The following is a 17,402-nucleotide window of genomic DNA, read 5'->3' as shown; positions in this document are numbered from 1 at the left end:
CTGAACAGCAGTATACAGGCTGTAGGTTTGTTGTTAAGTAGAATCTCTTTGTAATTTTGAACGGGTACATTTTTAACGTGTTTAGCTCCAGCCAAAAAATCTTTTTTAAGCTTTTTGGAAAACATAGGGAAGGGTTATCACCCCTGTGACATTTGTTTTGCTGTCTTTCCTCCTCTTCAGAAGATTTTACCTCACTTTTTGTCCCAATGGATTGGAAAGCATCAGTGGCAAGGAGAAATGTTTTTCCCATATTAACTCTTACAGGAGAGAATTTCCCTTCCTAGGGGTAGATTTATTCTCACTTCCTGTTGTCTCCTTCCGTTTGCAAGTAGGAGTCGTTTGTAAGTTAGTTGTTTGAAAGTAGGGTCCTGCCCTATATACTCAGCAGAAATTTGGGCCTTAGGTGTTGCTGTGGCCACAACACTGTAAGCCCTCACAGGGCTCTGCTGTGAAATATTAGATCAAGAATTGTAATTACATGCCCCTGTTGAACAGGAGCTGAAAAATTAGGCCTTAGGCACTGGTGCTGGTGCCACAACACTGCAACCCCTCACAGACACTCTAGTTGGAATGCAGGAACGAGCCCTGCTGCAAAGTATTGCATCAAAAATTGTAATTACACGCCCCTGTTAAACAAGGGCTGAAAAATTGGGCCTTAGGCACTGGTGCTGGTGCCACAACAAGGCAACCCCTCACAGACACTCTAGTTGGAATGCAGGAACGAGCCCTGCTGCAAAGTATTACATCAAAAATTGTAATTACATGCCCCTGTTAAACAGGGGCTGAAAAATTGTGCCTTAGGCACTGGTGGTGGCACCCAGAACCAAAAATGTTCTTACAAGCTATCAGCGTGATGATTGAGGAGGAAGAGGATAATTACTCAGGGATAGTCACTCAGCATCAGCATAGGCTGTCTTTGAAGGGATCTGAGATTTCAAAAAAAATTATTCGGTTACATCAGCATCAGGTGCTTGGTAGCTGGTGGTGATCCAAGACTCATTCATTTTTATGAAGGTCAGTCGATCGACCGAGTCAGTGGACAGACGCACCCTGTGATCGGTTACCACGCCTCCAGCAGCACTGAATGTGCGTTCCGAAAGAACGCTGGATGCAGGACAGGCCAGTAGCTCAATTGCATACTGTGCAAGCTCTGGCCAGTGATCCATCCTCAAGACCCAGTAACCCAGAGGATTTTCGGTGGGAAAGGTGTCCAAGTCTGATCTTGCCCTTAGGTATTCCTGCACCATGTAAAACAGACGCTGGCGATGGTTGCTGGAACCGATCATACCTTGGGGCTGCGGACCAAAAAATTGTCTGAACGCATCGGTCAGACGGCCACCTTCTCCACCGCTCCTTCTTTGACTGACCGAAGCCTCAGCAACACGTTGTCCAGAAACAGGAGTTTGTAACCTCCCAGTCTCTGGGAACGCGTTGCACAGACCTTTCTGCAAGGCCTCCCGAAGATGTTTCATCCTCTGCTCCCTCTGCGATGGCAAGATAAGGTCCGCAACCTTACCCTTGTAACGTGGATCAAGGAGGGTTGCCAGCCAGTATTGGTCCTTCTCCTTGATACCACGAATACGAGGATCCTTACGCAGGCTTTGCAGGATCAGGGAGGCCATGCAGCGTAGGTTTGCTGAGGCATTCGGTCCAGAGCCCTCTGGGTCACTAAGGACGACATGGTCCGCAGCCACCTCCTCCCAGCCACGTACAAGTCCATGTGTTTCTTGGGACTGATCCCTTAAAGACTGCTGCTGATGCTGAGTGCCAGGTTCCACCTCCATACTGACACAATCTTCCTCCTCCTCCTCCTCCTCTTCCTCCTCATCCTCTTCCTGTGTGATCAGCAGGCATGCAGGAACACTGTCTGGATAAAGGGGGCCTTGAGAGCTAAGGAAGTCCTCCTCTTCCTGCCTCTGTTCTGCCTCAAGTGCCCTGTCCATTATTCCACGCAGCGTGTGCTCCAACAGGTGGACAAGGGGGACAGTGTCACTGATGCATGCACTGTCACTGCTCACCATCCTCGTGGCCTCCTCAAATGGTGACAGGACAGTGCATGCATCCCTGATCATGGCCCACTGGCGTGGGGAAAAAAAACCAAGCTCCCCTGACCCTGTCCTGGTGCCATAGTCGCACAGGTACTCATTGATGGCCCTCTGCTGCGTGTGCAGCCGCTGCAGCATGGCCAACGTTGAGTTCCACCTGGTGGGCATGTCACAGATTAGGCGGTTCTTGGGCAGGTTAAACTCCTTTTGGAGGTCCGTCAGCCAAGCACTGGCATTATATGACCGGCGGAAATGCACACAGACTTTCCTGGCCTGCCTCAGGACATCCTGTAAGCCCGGGTACCTGCCCAAGAACCGCTGCACCACCAAGTTAAGGACGTGAGCCAAACAGGGCACATGGGTCATTTGTCCCTGTCGGAGGGCAGAGAGGAGGTTGGTGCCATTGTCGCAAACCACCATTCCTGCCTTAAGTTGGCGTGGCGTCAACCACCTCTGAACCTGCCCCTGCAGAGCTGACAGAACCTCTGCCCCAGTGTGGCTCCTGTCCCCCAAGCACACCAGCTCAAGCACCGCATGGCATCTTTTGGCCTGCGTACTTGCGTAGCCCCTTGAACGACTACGGAGCACCGCTGGTTCCGAGGAAGAGGCCATGGAGGAAGAAGAGGAGGGGGTGGAGGAGAGAGGTGTGTCACAATCATTAGCATTTTGGAGGCGTGGTGGCGGAACAACCTCCAACACTACTGCACCTTGTCCTGCATCCTTCCCAGCTGCCAGCATAGTCACCCAATGCGCCGTGAAACTTAGGTAACATCCCTGTCCATGCCTGCTGGACCATGAGTCAGCGGTAATATGCACCTTACCGCTGACCGCCCTGTCCAGCGAGGCATGGACATTGCCTTCCACATGCTGGTAGAGAGCCGGAATCGCCTTCCGTGAGAAAAAGTGGCGTTTGGGTACCTGCCACTGAGGAACCGCACATTCCACAAACTCACGGAAGGGGGCAGAGTCTACCAACTGAAAAGGCAGCAGTTGAAGTGCTAGCAATTTTGCCAAGCTAGCATTCAACCGTTGGGCATGTGGATGGCTGGGAGCAAACTTCTTTCGGCGGTGCAGCAGCTGGGGCAGGGAAATTTGCCTGGTACAATCTGACGTCGGTGTACCAAAATCAGATTGCCCACAAGTACGTGGCTGTGACACACCTAATTCTACACCTTCATTCCTCTCAGTGCAGGTCTCAGAGAGGACTGAAGGTCTAGTGGGGTTGGAAATCTCAGCTGATGAGGAGCAAGCAGAGGTCCTCTTTGTTCTTTGGTGTGGGTCTTTTAGATACGCTTGCCAACGAACTGCATGGCAGGTCAACAGGTCAACATGCAGGAGATGTTTTGGCCACGCGAGATACGCTTGAGACATATGTTGCAAATAGCAGCGGTGCGATCTGATGCACTCGTCTCAAAAAAGGCCCACACCAAAGAACTTTTTGAATAACGCGCAGAGACTGCAGCGCCCTGCACATGTGGAGCTTTGGGGTGTGATGCAGTCAATGTGCTGCCCTTAGGCTGGCCCCTGGAGGGCATCCTGCCTCGTTGGTGATGTCCCGCCTCCTCCTCCTCCTCCTCCTCTCTCCTATCAGGCACCCACGTTGAGTCAGTGACCTCATCAACCCCTCCCTGCTCATCACTGGAGCAAACCTGGCAGTATGCTGCAGCAGGGGGAGCATGACTGCCAGATTGCTGTCCTTCTTGGGCACCCCCTCTGTCCGTGCTCGTGTTACTGCCTTCATCGAGCTCAGTATCATCATCAGAGCCTTCCAAACGCTGGGCATCCTCCTGGAGCATGTACCCAACACTGTGGTCAAACAGTTCGAGGGACTCCTCAGGAGGACATGGTGGGGCTAGGGAAGGAGTCACTGATGACATTGAGCCGAGGGAAGAGGCCGCTGCTTTGCCAGACAAAGTACCCTGGGCATGGGTGAGAGAGGATGAGGAGGATGAGGACGGCTTGGTCATCCACTCGACCAAGTCTTCCGCATGTTGCGGCTCAACATGGCCAGCTGCCGAAAAAAAGGCCAAGCGTGTCCCATGGCCACGTGCTGATGAGGATGCACCGTCTCCACGACCAGCACTAGTCACAGAGCCTGCTTGCCCTCTCTTATTGGCTTGTGACTGTCTGCCTCTCCTTCTTGGCCTTCCAGACATACTAATGGCCTGTAGCTGCACTAAGCTGGGATATATATATATATATATATATATATATATATATATATATATGTACTGATACTGCAGCTAGCAAAATCAACTGCCTGCCTGTGCGTCCTGCTCACACTGTGAGCAGGACGCACTGCACTAACTGTAAATAGTCTAGCTGTCTGACTGTGGTACTAATAGGATCAAAAGAACATCAGTAATATTCTTTAAAATACTGTAACAAGACAAGCCTGCCTGTCAGTAAGAAGATAACAGGAACGGATCTAGCTGAACACTGTGAGCAGGACGCACCCCACTAGCTTGTAGGTTTAGCTGAACACTGTGAGGTGGACGCACCCCACTAACTTGTAGGTTTAGCTGAACACTGTGAGCAGGACGCACCCCACTAACTTGTAGCAAAATCAACTGCCTGCCTGTAGTATGAGAACACCACCAACCTTCTACAGGTAGCTTTAGCTGAACACTGTGAGGTGGACGCACCCCACTAACTTGTAGGTTTAGCAGAACACTGTGAGCAGGACGCACTGCACTAACTGTAAATAGTCTAGCTGCCTGACTGTGGTACTAATAGGATCAAAAGAACACCAGCAATTTTCTTCAGGTAGCTGTATTTACTGTAACAAGACAAGCCTGCCTGTCAGTAAGAAGATAACAGAAACGGATCTAGCTGAACACTGTGAGCAGGACGCACCCCACTAGCTTGTAGGTTTAGCTGAACACTGTGAGCAGGACGCACCCCACTAACTTGTAGGTTTAGCAGAACACTGTGAGCAGGACGCACTGCACTAACTGTAAATAGTCTAGCTGTCTGACTGTGGTACTAATAGGATCAAAAGAACATCAGTAATATTCTTTAAAATACTGTAACAAGACAAGCCTGCCTGTCAGTAAGAAGATAACAGGAACGGATCTAGCTGAACACTGTGAGCAGGACGCACCCCACTAGCTTGTAGGTTTAGCTGAACACTGTGAGGTGGATGCACCCCACTAACTTGTAGGTTTAGCTGAACACTGTGAGCAGGACGCACCCCACTAACTTGTAGGTTTAGCAGAACACTGTGAGCAGGACACACTGCACTAACTGTAAATAGTCTAGCTGCCTGACTGTGGTACTAATAGAATCAAAAGAACACCAGCAATTTTCTTTAAAATACTGTAACAAGACAAGCCTGCCTGTCAGTAAGAAGATAACAGGAACGGATCTAGCTGAACACTGTGAGCAGGACGCACCCCACTAGCTTGTAGGTTTAGCTGAACACTGTGAGGTGGACGCACCCCACTAACTTGTAGGTTTAGCTGAACACTGTGAGCAGGACGCACCCCACTAACTTGTAGGTTTAGCAGAACACTGTGAGCAGGACGCACTGCACTAACTGTAAATAGTCTAGCTGCCTGACTGTGGTACTAATAGGATCAAAAGAACACCAGCAATTTTCTTCAGGTAGCTGTATTTACTGTAACAAGACAAGCCTGCCTGTCAGTAAGAAGATAACAGAAACGGATCTAGCTGAACACTGTGAGCAGGACGCACCCCACTAGCTTGTAGGTTTAGCTGAACACTGTGAGGTGGACGCACCCCACTAACTTGTAGGTTTAGCTGAACACTGTGAGCAGGACGCACCCCACTAACTTGTAGGTTTAGCAGAACACTGTGAGCAGGACGCACTGCACTAACTGTAAATAGTCTAGCTGCCTGACTGTGGTACTAATAGGATCAAAAGAACACCAGCAATTTTCTTCAGGTAGCTGTATTTACTGTAACAAGACAAGCCTGCCTGTCAGTAAGAAGATAACAGAAACGGATCTAGCTGAACACTGTGAGCAGGACGCACCCCACTATCTTGTAGGTTTAGCTGAACACTGTGAGGTGGACGCACCCCACTAACTTGTAGGTTTAGCTGAACACTGTGAGCAGGACGCACCCCACTAACTTGTAGGTTTAGCAGAACACTGTGAGCAGGACGCACTGCACTAACTGTAAATAGTCTAGCTGCCTGACTGTGGTACTAATAGGATCAAAAGAACACCAGCAATTTTCTTCAGGTAGCTGTATTTACTGTAACAAGACAAGCCTGCCTGTCAGTAAGAAGATAACAGAAACGGATCTAGCTGAACACTGTGAGCAGGACGCACCCCACTAGCTTGTAGGTTTAGCTGAACACTGTGAGGTGGACGCACCCCACTAACTTGTAGGTTTAGCTGAACACTGTGAGCAGGACGCACCCCACTTACTTGTAGGTTTAGCAGAACACTGTGGGCAGGACGCACTGCACTAACTGTAAATAGTCTAGCTGCCTGACTGTGGTACTAATAGGATCAAAAGAACACCAGTAATTTTCTTTAAAATACTGTAACAAGACAAGCCTGCCTGTCAGTAGGAATATAACAGGAACGGATCTAGCTGAACACTGTGAGCAGGACGCACTGCACTAAATGTAAATAGTCTAGAAGATAACAGGAACGGATCTAGCTAAACTGAATACAGTGTATATATATATATATATATATATATATATATATATATGCAACACCTGGGATGCATATACATACGCAATACACTTTAAGTGCAGCTAACTGACTGACTGTCCTGCCTAATCTAGCTAACTCAAATGAAATGACACTGTCTCTCTCTCTCTAAGCACACCGGAACACACTGCACAGGGCCGCCGTGCAGGCGGCCTTATATAGTGTGGGGCGTGTACTAAATCCCCTGAGCCATAATTGGCCAAAGCCTCCTTGGCTTTGGCCAATTATGGCTCTCTGTTAAGGCGGCGCTGTGATTGGCCAAGCATGCGGGTCATAGTGCATGCTTGGCCAATCATCAGCAAGCAATGCACTGCGATGCCGCAGTGAATTATGGGCCGTGACGCGCCACACGAATTTGGCGCGAACGGCCCATATCGTTCGCAATTCGGCGAACGATCGAACAGCCGATGTTCGAGTCGAACATGGGTTCGACTCGAACACGAAGCTCATCCCTAGTGATGAATGAAACAGTTACACAGAAAGGTATACTTTGTGTATGTGGATATAATATTATATTTACTTTATCACAGATGCTTTTCACATTATAGAAGTTTATGAAAATTGTTGATATTTTGGGGTCTTGGGAGGTTCAGTGATTATTCCCCAGTTGTGGAGGAGGTGCAGGCCTTTGTTTAGGTCATGTATGATGTGAGATTGACCATTTCTAGTGACCAGGATAGTCGCTGGATGGCGCCATTTGTATGGTATTTTATTATTTTGAAGTCCCTTTGTGATCGGGTTCAGGTTTCTTCTTAGCTGGAGAGTGTATTTAGAGAGATCCGGGAAAAACTGGATTCCTGTGTACGGAGCTGGTAATGGTGATTTGTTTTTGACCCCCAGCAGGAGTTTCTCCTTAATGTGAAAGAAGTGGACTCTCATTAAAACATCTCTGGGAATGGAGGCAGCGAGGTGGGATGGTTTGGCTATTCTGTGTATTCTGTCAATGATTATGTCCCTGGGGGATGCTTCTGGGACAATGACGTGCATCATTTCTTTCGCGTATCGTGGCAGATCTGCAGGCATTATGGATTCGGGGACCCCGCGCAGCATGACATTGTTCCTGAGAGATCTGTCTTCTAAGTCGGCCAGCTTGGCGCGGATCCATGTTTGTTCCTCTCTCACATCTTTACACACATCTATGACTTCATTAACTGTGGAAGTGCAATCACTCATATTTTTTTCAATGCATGTCACTCTTTCATCTATTGTGTGTATGTCTGAGGAGATTTTAGCAAATAGTGAGGAGAGATCTGTCATGAGGGAGGTCTGCAGAGACAGTAGCATGTCCTTTAATGTGGTGTCCATCACAGGCTGTCCCGATGTGGGGAAGGATGCCATAGATGAATGCAGGGCCTGGTTGCTGAGAAGGGGGTTGAAAGCCTGGGCCTCAATTTGTGCTGTGGGCGGCCGCTGCAGCGGCGCATCGAGCCTCATCTTAGCCTTAGCTGGGCTATTTAGGAGGGGGTCACCTTCCAGGGGGTGTGTGGGTAGAGCTGGGGGGTCAGATGGAGCGGATTCTACCGGGAATTCGTCCGGTAGATCCGTGTATGAGTCCCGCGGCGCGGCCTTGCCGGCGCCATCTTGGCATTCACTGACCTGCTCCGCCGGCTTGTAGGAGAACTCAGTGAGTTTTTTAGGCTTGTACTCTGGGTTTCTCTTCCTGGACACGTTGGCCATGTTCCCTGGTGTCCCAGGTGCTAGGATGGCACTGGATTATGTTGTGTGTGCGGCCTGAGTAGTTAGAGTATCTCCCCTGTGAGACGAGCTGAGGTATCAGGCATCCATCTTCAGCTCCGGTCGGCCATGCCCCCAATTGTTGATATTTTGGATAGCACCATTGTAAGGGATATATTATACTATAACATGCATAAAAAACATTAAATGCACATATAATTGCTTTGGAAGGCTTTTGTTGAGATGAATGGTCAGGTGATAAGGTCTCTTTTAAGTAGACCTACAAAGTACCACCCACAAAGGTCTATACAACCACACTACATTAAGCTGATAAAAATAAACTCAAATCTAGAAGTAAGTATTGTACTTGGATGAAAAGATTCTACAACAAGCTTACCGAAAACAACAGGGCGTCCTGATCTGTCAGTTATGGCATTAATGATAGGAATGTCCATACAGTTTACTGGCTTCGTAATCTCCACACTTGTTAAGATTTTTAACCGCACACCCTGTACCACACCTCCCTCGCACCCATCTCACCAACCCCCATGGTCACCACATCTCCCGCACATCCAATTCACCAACCCTCATGCACACCAAATCTTCTGCACACCCATCTCACCAATCCCCATGGTCACCACATCTCCGACACAACAATCTCACCAACCCCCATGGTTCCCACATCTCAGGCACACCCATCTCACCAACCCCCATGGTCACCACACCTCCCTCACACCCAGCTCACCAATCTCCCACACACCCATCTCACCAACCCCCATGATCACCACATCTCCGGCACACCCATCTCACCAATCTCCATGGTCACCACATCTCACGCACACCCATCTCACCAACCCCCATGGTCACCACATCTCCCGCACACCCATCTTACCAACCCCCAATGGTAACCACACCTCCCTCATACCCAGCTCACTGACCCCAATGGTCACCACACCTTCCTCACACCAATCTCACTAACCCCCATGGTCACCACACCTCCCTCACACCCATCTCACCACCCCCCATGGTCACCACATCTCCCACACACCCAGCTCACCAACTCCCATGGTCACCGCATCTCCCTCATACCCAGCTCACCAACCTCCATGGTCACCAAACCTTCCTCACACCCATCTCACCAACCGCCATGGTCACCACATCTCCCGCACTTCCAACTCACCAACCCCCATGCTCACCACATCTTCTGCACACCCATCTCACCAATCCCCATGGTCACCACATCTCCGACACAACAATCTCACCAACCCCCATGGTTCCCACATCTCAGGCACACCCATCTCACCAACCCCCATATCTCACCAACCCCCATGGTCACCACACCTCCCTCACACCCAGCTCACCAATCTCCCACACACCCATCTCACCAACCCCCCATGGTCACCACATCTCCGGCACACCCATCTCACCAATCCCCATGGTCACCACATCTCACGCACACCCATCTCACCAACCCCCATGGTCACCACACCTCCCTCACACCCAGCTCACCAATCTGCCACACACCCATCTCACCAACCCCCATGGTCACCACATCTCCCGCACACCCATCTTACCAACCCCCAATGGTAACCACACCTCCCTCATACCCAGCTCACCGACCCCCATGGTCACCACACCTCCCTCACACCAATCTCACTAACCCCCATGGTCACCACACCTCCCTCACACCCATCTCACCAACCCCCATGGTCACCACATCTGCCACACACCCAGCTCACCAACTCCCATGGTCACTGCATCTCCCTCATACCCAGCTCACCAACCTCCATGGCCCCTTCACCTCCCTCACACCCATCTCACCAACCCCCATGATCACCACAACTCCTGCACACCCATTTTACCAACCCCCATGGTCACCACACCTCCCTCACACCCATCACACCAACCCCTATGGTCACCACTTCTCCCACACACCCATTTCACCAACCCCTATGGTCGCTATAGCTCCCTCATACCCAGCTCACCAACCCCCATGGTCACCATACCTCCCTCACACCCATCTCACCAACCCCCACAGTCACAACACCTACCTCATACCCAGCTCACCAACCCCCATGGTGACCACCAGTGTTAATTTTGTCTACTAAAACGACTAAAACATAGTCTAATTTAGTCGATTAAATGAATTCTATTTTAGTCGACTAAAATACGACTAAAACTAAAACAACTGAGATGACTAAAATACGACTAAAACTAAAATGACATTTTAGTCAAGAGACTAAAACGGGACTAAAACTAAAATGCAATTTTAGTCAAAAGACTAAGACTAAAACTAAAATGAAATTTGACTTCAAAATTAACATTGCTCTGTAGTGCATGTTCATACCTCAATGCCATAATAAATAACATATTAGATTTTTCACTCCAGCAGTATATAATGAGTTGGGAAATTGTAGAGAAATGTTAACTAATGCATTACAATTTAATTACACCTATTAGATTTTAGACAGCTAAAATTAGTTTTAGTCGACTAAAATGTACTGGAGATTTAGTCGACTAAATACGACTAAAACTAAAACAATTACAGAAGACTAAAATGGGACTAAAACTAAAATGCCATTTTAGTCCTAAGACTAAAACTAAATCGAAATTTGCTGCCAAAATTAACACTGGTCACCACAGCTCCCTCACACAACAAACTTACCGAAAGCAACAGGGTCTAATCTGTCAGTTATGGCATCAACAATAGGAATGTCCACACAGTTCACTGGCTTCTTAATCTCCGCACTTGTTAAGATTTTTAACCGCAAACCCTGTAATTAAAAACAAAGTGCTGTCAGCTTTTACCCTTGGTGGCTGATTTGCTAAAGTAATATAACATGTTCACTTTGCAAATAGAATTTTCTTTAAGCCAAAGGAATAGGTGAAGCTAAGGAAAAAATTACCTTTCCTAATAGAAAAATGAATGTAGCTTCTATAACAATACTTGTGGTAAGAGAAATGTAGCCAGTAGTACCATCATTCAGAAATTTAGAGATATAGAAATCGGAAGTTTGGTCCCCAACCAAAACAGAGAACAGGGGCAATTGGACTATATCGGTATAAGTTAAACTAAGATAGATTCAAATGCATAAACATGTATATAGAAAAATGTATAACGTTTTATTAATACAAAATCAATAAAAGATAACAAATAATCAGATACAGATTAAAAGCATGGTGACAGTCCATGTATATCACCAGTATAATGGTCCCCAAGAGGGGAGGATCACAGTGGGATAGTTGGTCATGGAAAGCATCTCAACTAGTTTTGCGGTCTAATGCCGCTTTGTCAGGAGAAAATCTGTAATTTGATTGACAAATGATTACACTTGCAGAGAATGTTGGGTTCCTATCCCACATGAGTGGTAGTACAGCAAATTTCCAAAGCCTAGTGGGCCCCCAAAATAGTACTGATAGTGCTACATCACATGCTGCAGAGCCTTTAACAATACCATTCATGTGCAGTTTAACTACTTGCTGACCACGCTATAGCAAAATGATGGCTACAATGTGATCCTCCCATGATCACGCCTCATGCTCTATGATCACTGTGTTCCACTGAGACAACTGATAACAGATTAGAGTAAAGCGCCAATTAGCAGTCACTTGGAGTCAGATTTGTCCGCCGCAATGTCGCAGTCCCGCTAAAAATGGCAGATTGCCGTCATTACCAGTAAAAACATAAAAAAATAAAAGTCCAAACTTTTATTTTGCGTAAACCAATCAATATTTGCTTATTGCGCTTTTTTTTTACCAAAAATATGTAGCAGAATACATATTGGCCTAAACTGATAAATGGATTCATTTTTTTAAATATTTTTTTTTATTATTTGTATTATAGCAGAAAGTAAAAAAATGTTGTGTTTTTTTTCAAAATTGTCGGTCTTTTTTTGTTTATAGCGCAAAAAAAAAAAAAAAAAAAACCCGCAGAGGTAATCAAATGTCACCGAAAGAAAGCTCTATTTGTGAGAGACTTCAATTTTGTTTGGGTATAGCGTCGTATGACCGCGCAATTGTCAGTTAAAGCGACGCAGTGCTGTATCACAAAAAATGGCCTGGTCATTAAGGGGGGTAAATCCTTCCAGGGCTGAAGTGGTTAATTGAACTAGCTGAAGTTAGAAGCTGATTGGCTACCATGCACAGCTACACCAGATTTTCCACAGTTTTAGTAAATCAACACCTTTGCTCTTTTACTCCATTGAATAGAAAACATTTAGCAATATGCTCAACCTTAAGTCATTATGCTCCTCAAAAAATGTTATTTCCCTCCCATGTGGGTCTTACCGATGTGGCAATTGCTCACGGTGCCCAAGGGTATGGGAAGGCCAGGGGATTTGCCTTCCCAATGGCATAAACCACACATCTTTTCCAATTGCTCCACACAGGGTGTCATACACATTATGAATTGAAGATGTGGAGCCTTATATAATCGGAAGACCAAGCGCCAGTTTGGACAGAGGATTGGCGACCATACCTATTAGTCTGGCGGGGGGGCAAAATCATCACGCTGGTGACTAGACATATTGGTCTCCATTACAAATACCACACAGAGATGGTTTCCTTCTTTGTCCTGGAGGTTATACCTCCAGGTCCCAGAGGGGGAAACTGGGGTTAGCGTATACTCCAATGCGAAACCCTATGGATTGAACGCCTAGATGCGATGACCCCGCCCGGCTTGCATGAGGTCAATTCATACAGGCCTTTTCTATAAATTTGCCTGGTTCCGTGGATGCAAATATGAACATGTATGCCCTGTTGTGCCTATATGTGCATTTTTTTGTCTGTCTTTGGCCGTATCTGATTATGCCCACCAAATTCCTTCTCTCCTCTCCTCTATTCATTTTCCTCCTCCTCTTCTCCTTTTATTACCCTATTCTTATTTTTCCGTTCATTAGCGATAATGGGTGTTTTAGACATCAACTGTTAACGATTTCCCTCTCCCTTTCTTATAGCATTTGCTGGATAGGTCATCTGATCAACTTTTTGACGTCTGCTGAAATGATATAGCATTAGAGCAACTCTGGGCTACTTAATGAAGCCCTACACTATCTGAATATCTGTGGTTGTCTACCAAGATTGTCTTCCATCAGAGTAACCAATGGTCGTCTCCTGAGGTTATACATATTTTGGTATGACAGTTGATTATCTATTTATTATAATGTCTCCTTGGCCACTGTGCCATGAAGAATAGCTTCAGTTTAGACTCACAATGTCTTCACTTTATAACAGACCTTCGTCTGCTTTTCTTCTCTTGTCTGCTGGGGGGGGGGCTTTTCTCCTTATTCTATCCTGTCTTCTTCTATTTATTTTTACATAACGAAATGGTAGTGAAACATTCACTTTTATAATGTTCAATTATAATACAATAATAGATAATAAGCTCTAATGTCCTATTATAAATAACTGGATCTCATAGTATTTAATATTATTTCTTTATTACATATTACTCAAAGTTAAAAGTTTAACAACTTTTTCATTTTTTGTTGCTCTTGATTAGGGATGAGCTTCAAGTTCGAGTCGAATAATTTGGGGTGTTCGTGGCAAATTCGAAAGCCGCGGAACACCCTTTAAAAGTCTATGGGAGAAATCAAAAGTGCTAATTTTAAAGGCTTGTATGCATGGTATTGTCATAAAAAGTGTTTGGTGACCCGGGTCCTGCCCCAGGGGACATGGATCAATGCAAAAAAAAGTTTTAAAAATAGCCTTTTTTTGGGGAGCAGTGATTTTAATAATGCTTAAAGTGAAACAATAAAAGTGCAATATTCCTTTAAATTTCGTACCTGGGGGGTGTCTATAGTATGGAAAACAAAGCAGTGCAGCGCTATAATTAAAAGTCCAAATAAAGTCCTAAAATTAGAAATCACATGTAGATGGAAAAAGGATTCTCCTCTGGAATGATGTAGGTGCTCAAGAAAATTCCATGCAGTGCTACAAATCCGTGAACCCACCACCGGCCAGCCAAACCACTCACCTTAGCATATGGACCCCTGAACTAACAGATGGGTCATAACAGCTTTTACCACACTCAGTGGATAAGGATGAAGGCTTGTCTAAGTAGATGGTCCCACGGTAATGAAAATGGCACTGCAGTTGAATGGTGGCTGCAGTGGACATCACTGCAGCCACCATTCAACTCATGATACTCTTTTGATGATATTTTTACCTGTAACCCAGCACTAGGGCATAGTGCCGTGTTTGTGAGTACCGAATTTTAATAAATGTTACTGTGTTTTAGCCACGCAGTGTGCACTATGTTTTTCCATTTTTATTTCATGTGATATGATCTGCAATTTCGAGTGCCATTTTCATTACCGTGGGACCATCTACTTAGACAAGCCTTCATCCTTATCCACTGAGTGTGGTAAAAGCTGTTATGACCCATCTGTTAGTTCAGGGGTCCATATGCTAAGGTGAGCGGTTTGGCTGGCCGGTGGTGGGTTCACGGATTTGTAGCACTGCATGGAATTTTCTTGAGCACCTACATCATTCCAGAAGAGAATCCTTTTTCCATCTACATGTGATTTCTAATTTTAGGACTTTATTTGGACTTTTAATTATAGCGCTGCACTGCTTTGTTTTCCATATGTCTTTTGAGGTTTTATATGTTTGCCTTTAGTGTTCAGCAGCTTGTTTACTTTGTGACAGTTGTATTTTTGCGCTGACTGTATTTTTTTTAATTGGTGTCTATAGTATGCCTTAAAGGGGCGCATGTTTCCCGTGTTTAGAACAGTCTGACAGCAAAATGACATTTCAAAGGAAAAAAAGTCATTTAAAACTACTCGCGGCTATTAATGAATTGCCGGTCCGACAATACACATAAAAGTTCATTGATAAAAACGGCATGGGAATTCCCCACAGGGGAACCCCGAACCAAAATTAAAAAAAAAATGACGTGGGGGTCCCCCTAAATTCCATACCAGGCCCTTCAGGTCTGGTATGGATATTGATGTTGATGGGGACAAGGGCCTCATCCCCACAACCCTTGCCCGGTGGTTGTGGGGTCTGCGGGCAGGGGTCTTATCAGAATCTGGAAGCCCCCTTTAACAAGGGGACCCCCAGGTCCTGGCCCTCCCCCCTGTGTGAAATGGTAAGGGCCTACCATTTCACAAAAAACTGTCAAAAATGTTAAACTGTCAAAAATGTTAAAAATGACAAGAGACAGTTTTTGACAATTCCTTTATTTAACCACCTCAATACTGGGCACTTTCACCCCCTTCCTTCCCAGACCAATTTTCAGCTTTCAGTGCTCTCTCACTTTGAATGACAATTACTCAGTCATGCTACACTGTACTTAAATGAAATTTTTATCATTTTGTTCACACAAATAGAGCTTTCTTTTGGTGGTATTTATTCACCACTTCATTTTATATTTTTTGTGATATAAGCAAAAAAAGAGCGAATATTTTGAAAAAAAACCCAAAATTTTCTACTTTCTCTTTTAAAAGAAACCAAAAAAATTTAATTTTGTTGAAAATTTAGGCAAAAATGTATTCTACCACATGTCTTTGGTAAAAAAAAATCCTGATAATTGTATGATCATTGGTTTGTGTGAAAGTTATAGAGTCTACAAGCCATGCTACGCATTATTGAAAATGTATCAATCCCAATGCACTGATGACCTAATGCACTGATCTCATTTCTTGAGGCCCTAAAATGTCAGGACAGTACAATAACCCCCCAAAAGACCCCTTTTTGGAAAGAAGACAGTCTGAGGTATTTAGTAAGAGGCATAGTGAATTTTTTGAAGTTGAATTTTTTTCCCCACAATGCTTTGGAAAATTAAGAAATATAGATTTTTTTTTTCTTCACTAAATTGTCATATTTACAAGTTATTTCTCACACACGGTGCAGGCATAATTGCAATTACACCCCAAAATACATTTTGCTATTCGTCCTGAGTATGGCGATACCCCATGTGTGAGACTTTTCCACAGCCTGGCCATATACAGAGGCCCAACATCCATATAGCACCATCAGGCGTTCTAAAGGCATAAATTACACATTTCATTTTCTGAGTACCTATCACATTTTTGAAGGCCTTGGAGCAGCAGGACAATGGAATTACCCACAAAATGACCCCATTTTGGAAAGAAAACAACCCAATGTATATTCTATGAGGCATACTGAGTCTTTTGAACATGTCATTTCTTTCCACAAGTTTTTGGAAAATGTGGAAAGAAAATGAAAACCTATTTTTTTTCTCACAAAGTTGTCAATTTAGAAGATCTTTCTAACACATAGCATGTACATAGCCAAAATGACATCCCAAAATACATTATGCTATTCGTCCTGAGTATGGCGATACCCCATGTGTGAGACTTTTCCACAGCCTGGCCACATACAGAGGCCCAACATTGCAAGTAGCACTTCCAGGCTTCTAACACATAGCATGTACACACCAAAAATTACACCCCAAAATACATTCTGCTGAGCAAAAGGTAAAAAAAAAGCTCACCTGTGGTTTTAGCAGGCAGGAATACCGTTCCAGAGCAGCCAAAGCATTTGTCCAGACAGCCAAAGGAAATGTCCAGGAATTGTCCAGGCAGCAGACAGATATGGAAAAGTATGAACATGGTTCAGTACAGTTCAAGGTTTAGCAGGCAGATCAGGTAACAGGCATAGGCATGGCCAGTCCAGGTGGCAGGCAAAGGCATGGCAAGGTCATGTGGCAGGCAAAGGCATGGCAAGGTCATGTGGCAGGCAAAGGCATGGCCAGTTCAGGTGGCAGGCAGAGGCATGACCAGTTCAGGTGGCAGCAGGCAGCACTTTGTACATTGGGCCTTGGTCAGGTAAGACCCGAGGACAAGGGTAGAGGCTTCTTCCCAACCAAATCTCTGCAAAGCCTCTGAGTCTCCAGACCCTAATCCGAGAAAACTAAAAACCCGGAGAAAAATGTTTTCTCCACTCGGAAAACCTTTTCTGGAGCCCCTCACATATGTGAGACCCCTGTGCTGTACAGTGGCAGGGCAAATGATCAGTTCAGGAGGCA

The 17,402-nt window shown here is 45.7% G+C and overlaps 1 protein-coding gene across 1 annotated transcript in view; it reads right to left on the bottom strand.

The window, feature by feature from the left end:
• The window catches only part of LOC141105643 (alpha-2-macroglobulin-P-like), a 108,818-nt gene that overhangs the window by 78,255 nt on the left and 13,161 nt on the right, over positions 1-17,402 (bottom strand). The window contains exon 2 of the mRNA XM_073595616.1: positions 11,076-11,184. The gene's annotated coding sequence lies outside the window, so the exon portion shown is untranslated. The remainder of the gene's footprint in view (positions 1-11,075; positions 11,185-17,402) is intronic.

This window comes from Aquarana catesbeiana, linkage group LG08 (assembly GCF_042186555.1).
Source record: "Aquarana catesbeiana isolate 2022-GZ linkage group LG08, ASM4218655v1, whole genome shotgun sequence".
Taxonomy (NCBI): Eukaryota; Metazoa; Chordata; class Amphibia; order Anura; family Ranidae; genus Aquarana; species Aquarana catesbeiana.
The sequence above is the reverse complement of the archived record's forward strand: the minus strand, read 5'-3'. Positions and strand labels throughout refer to the sequence as shown.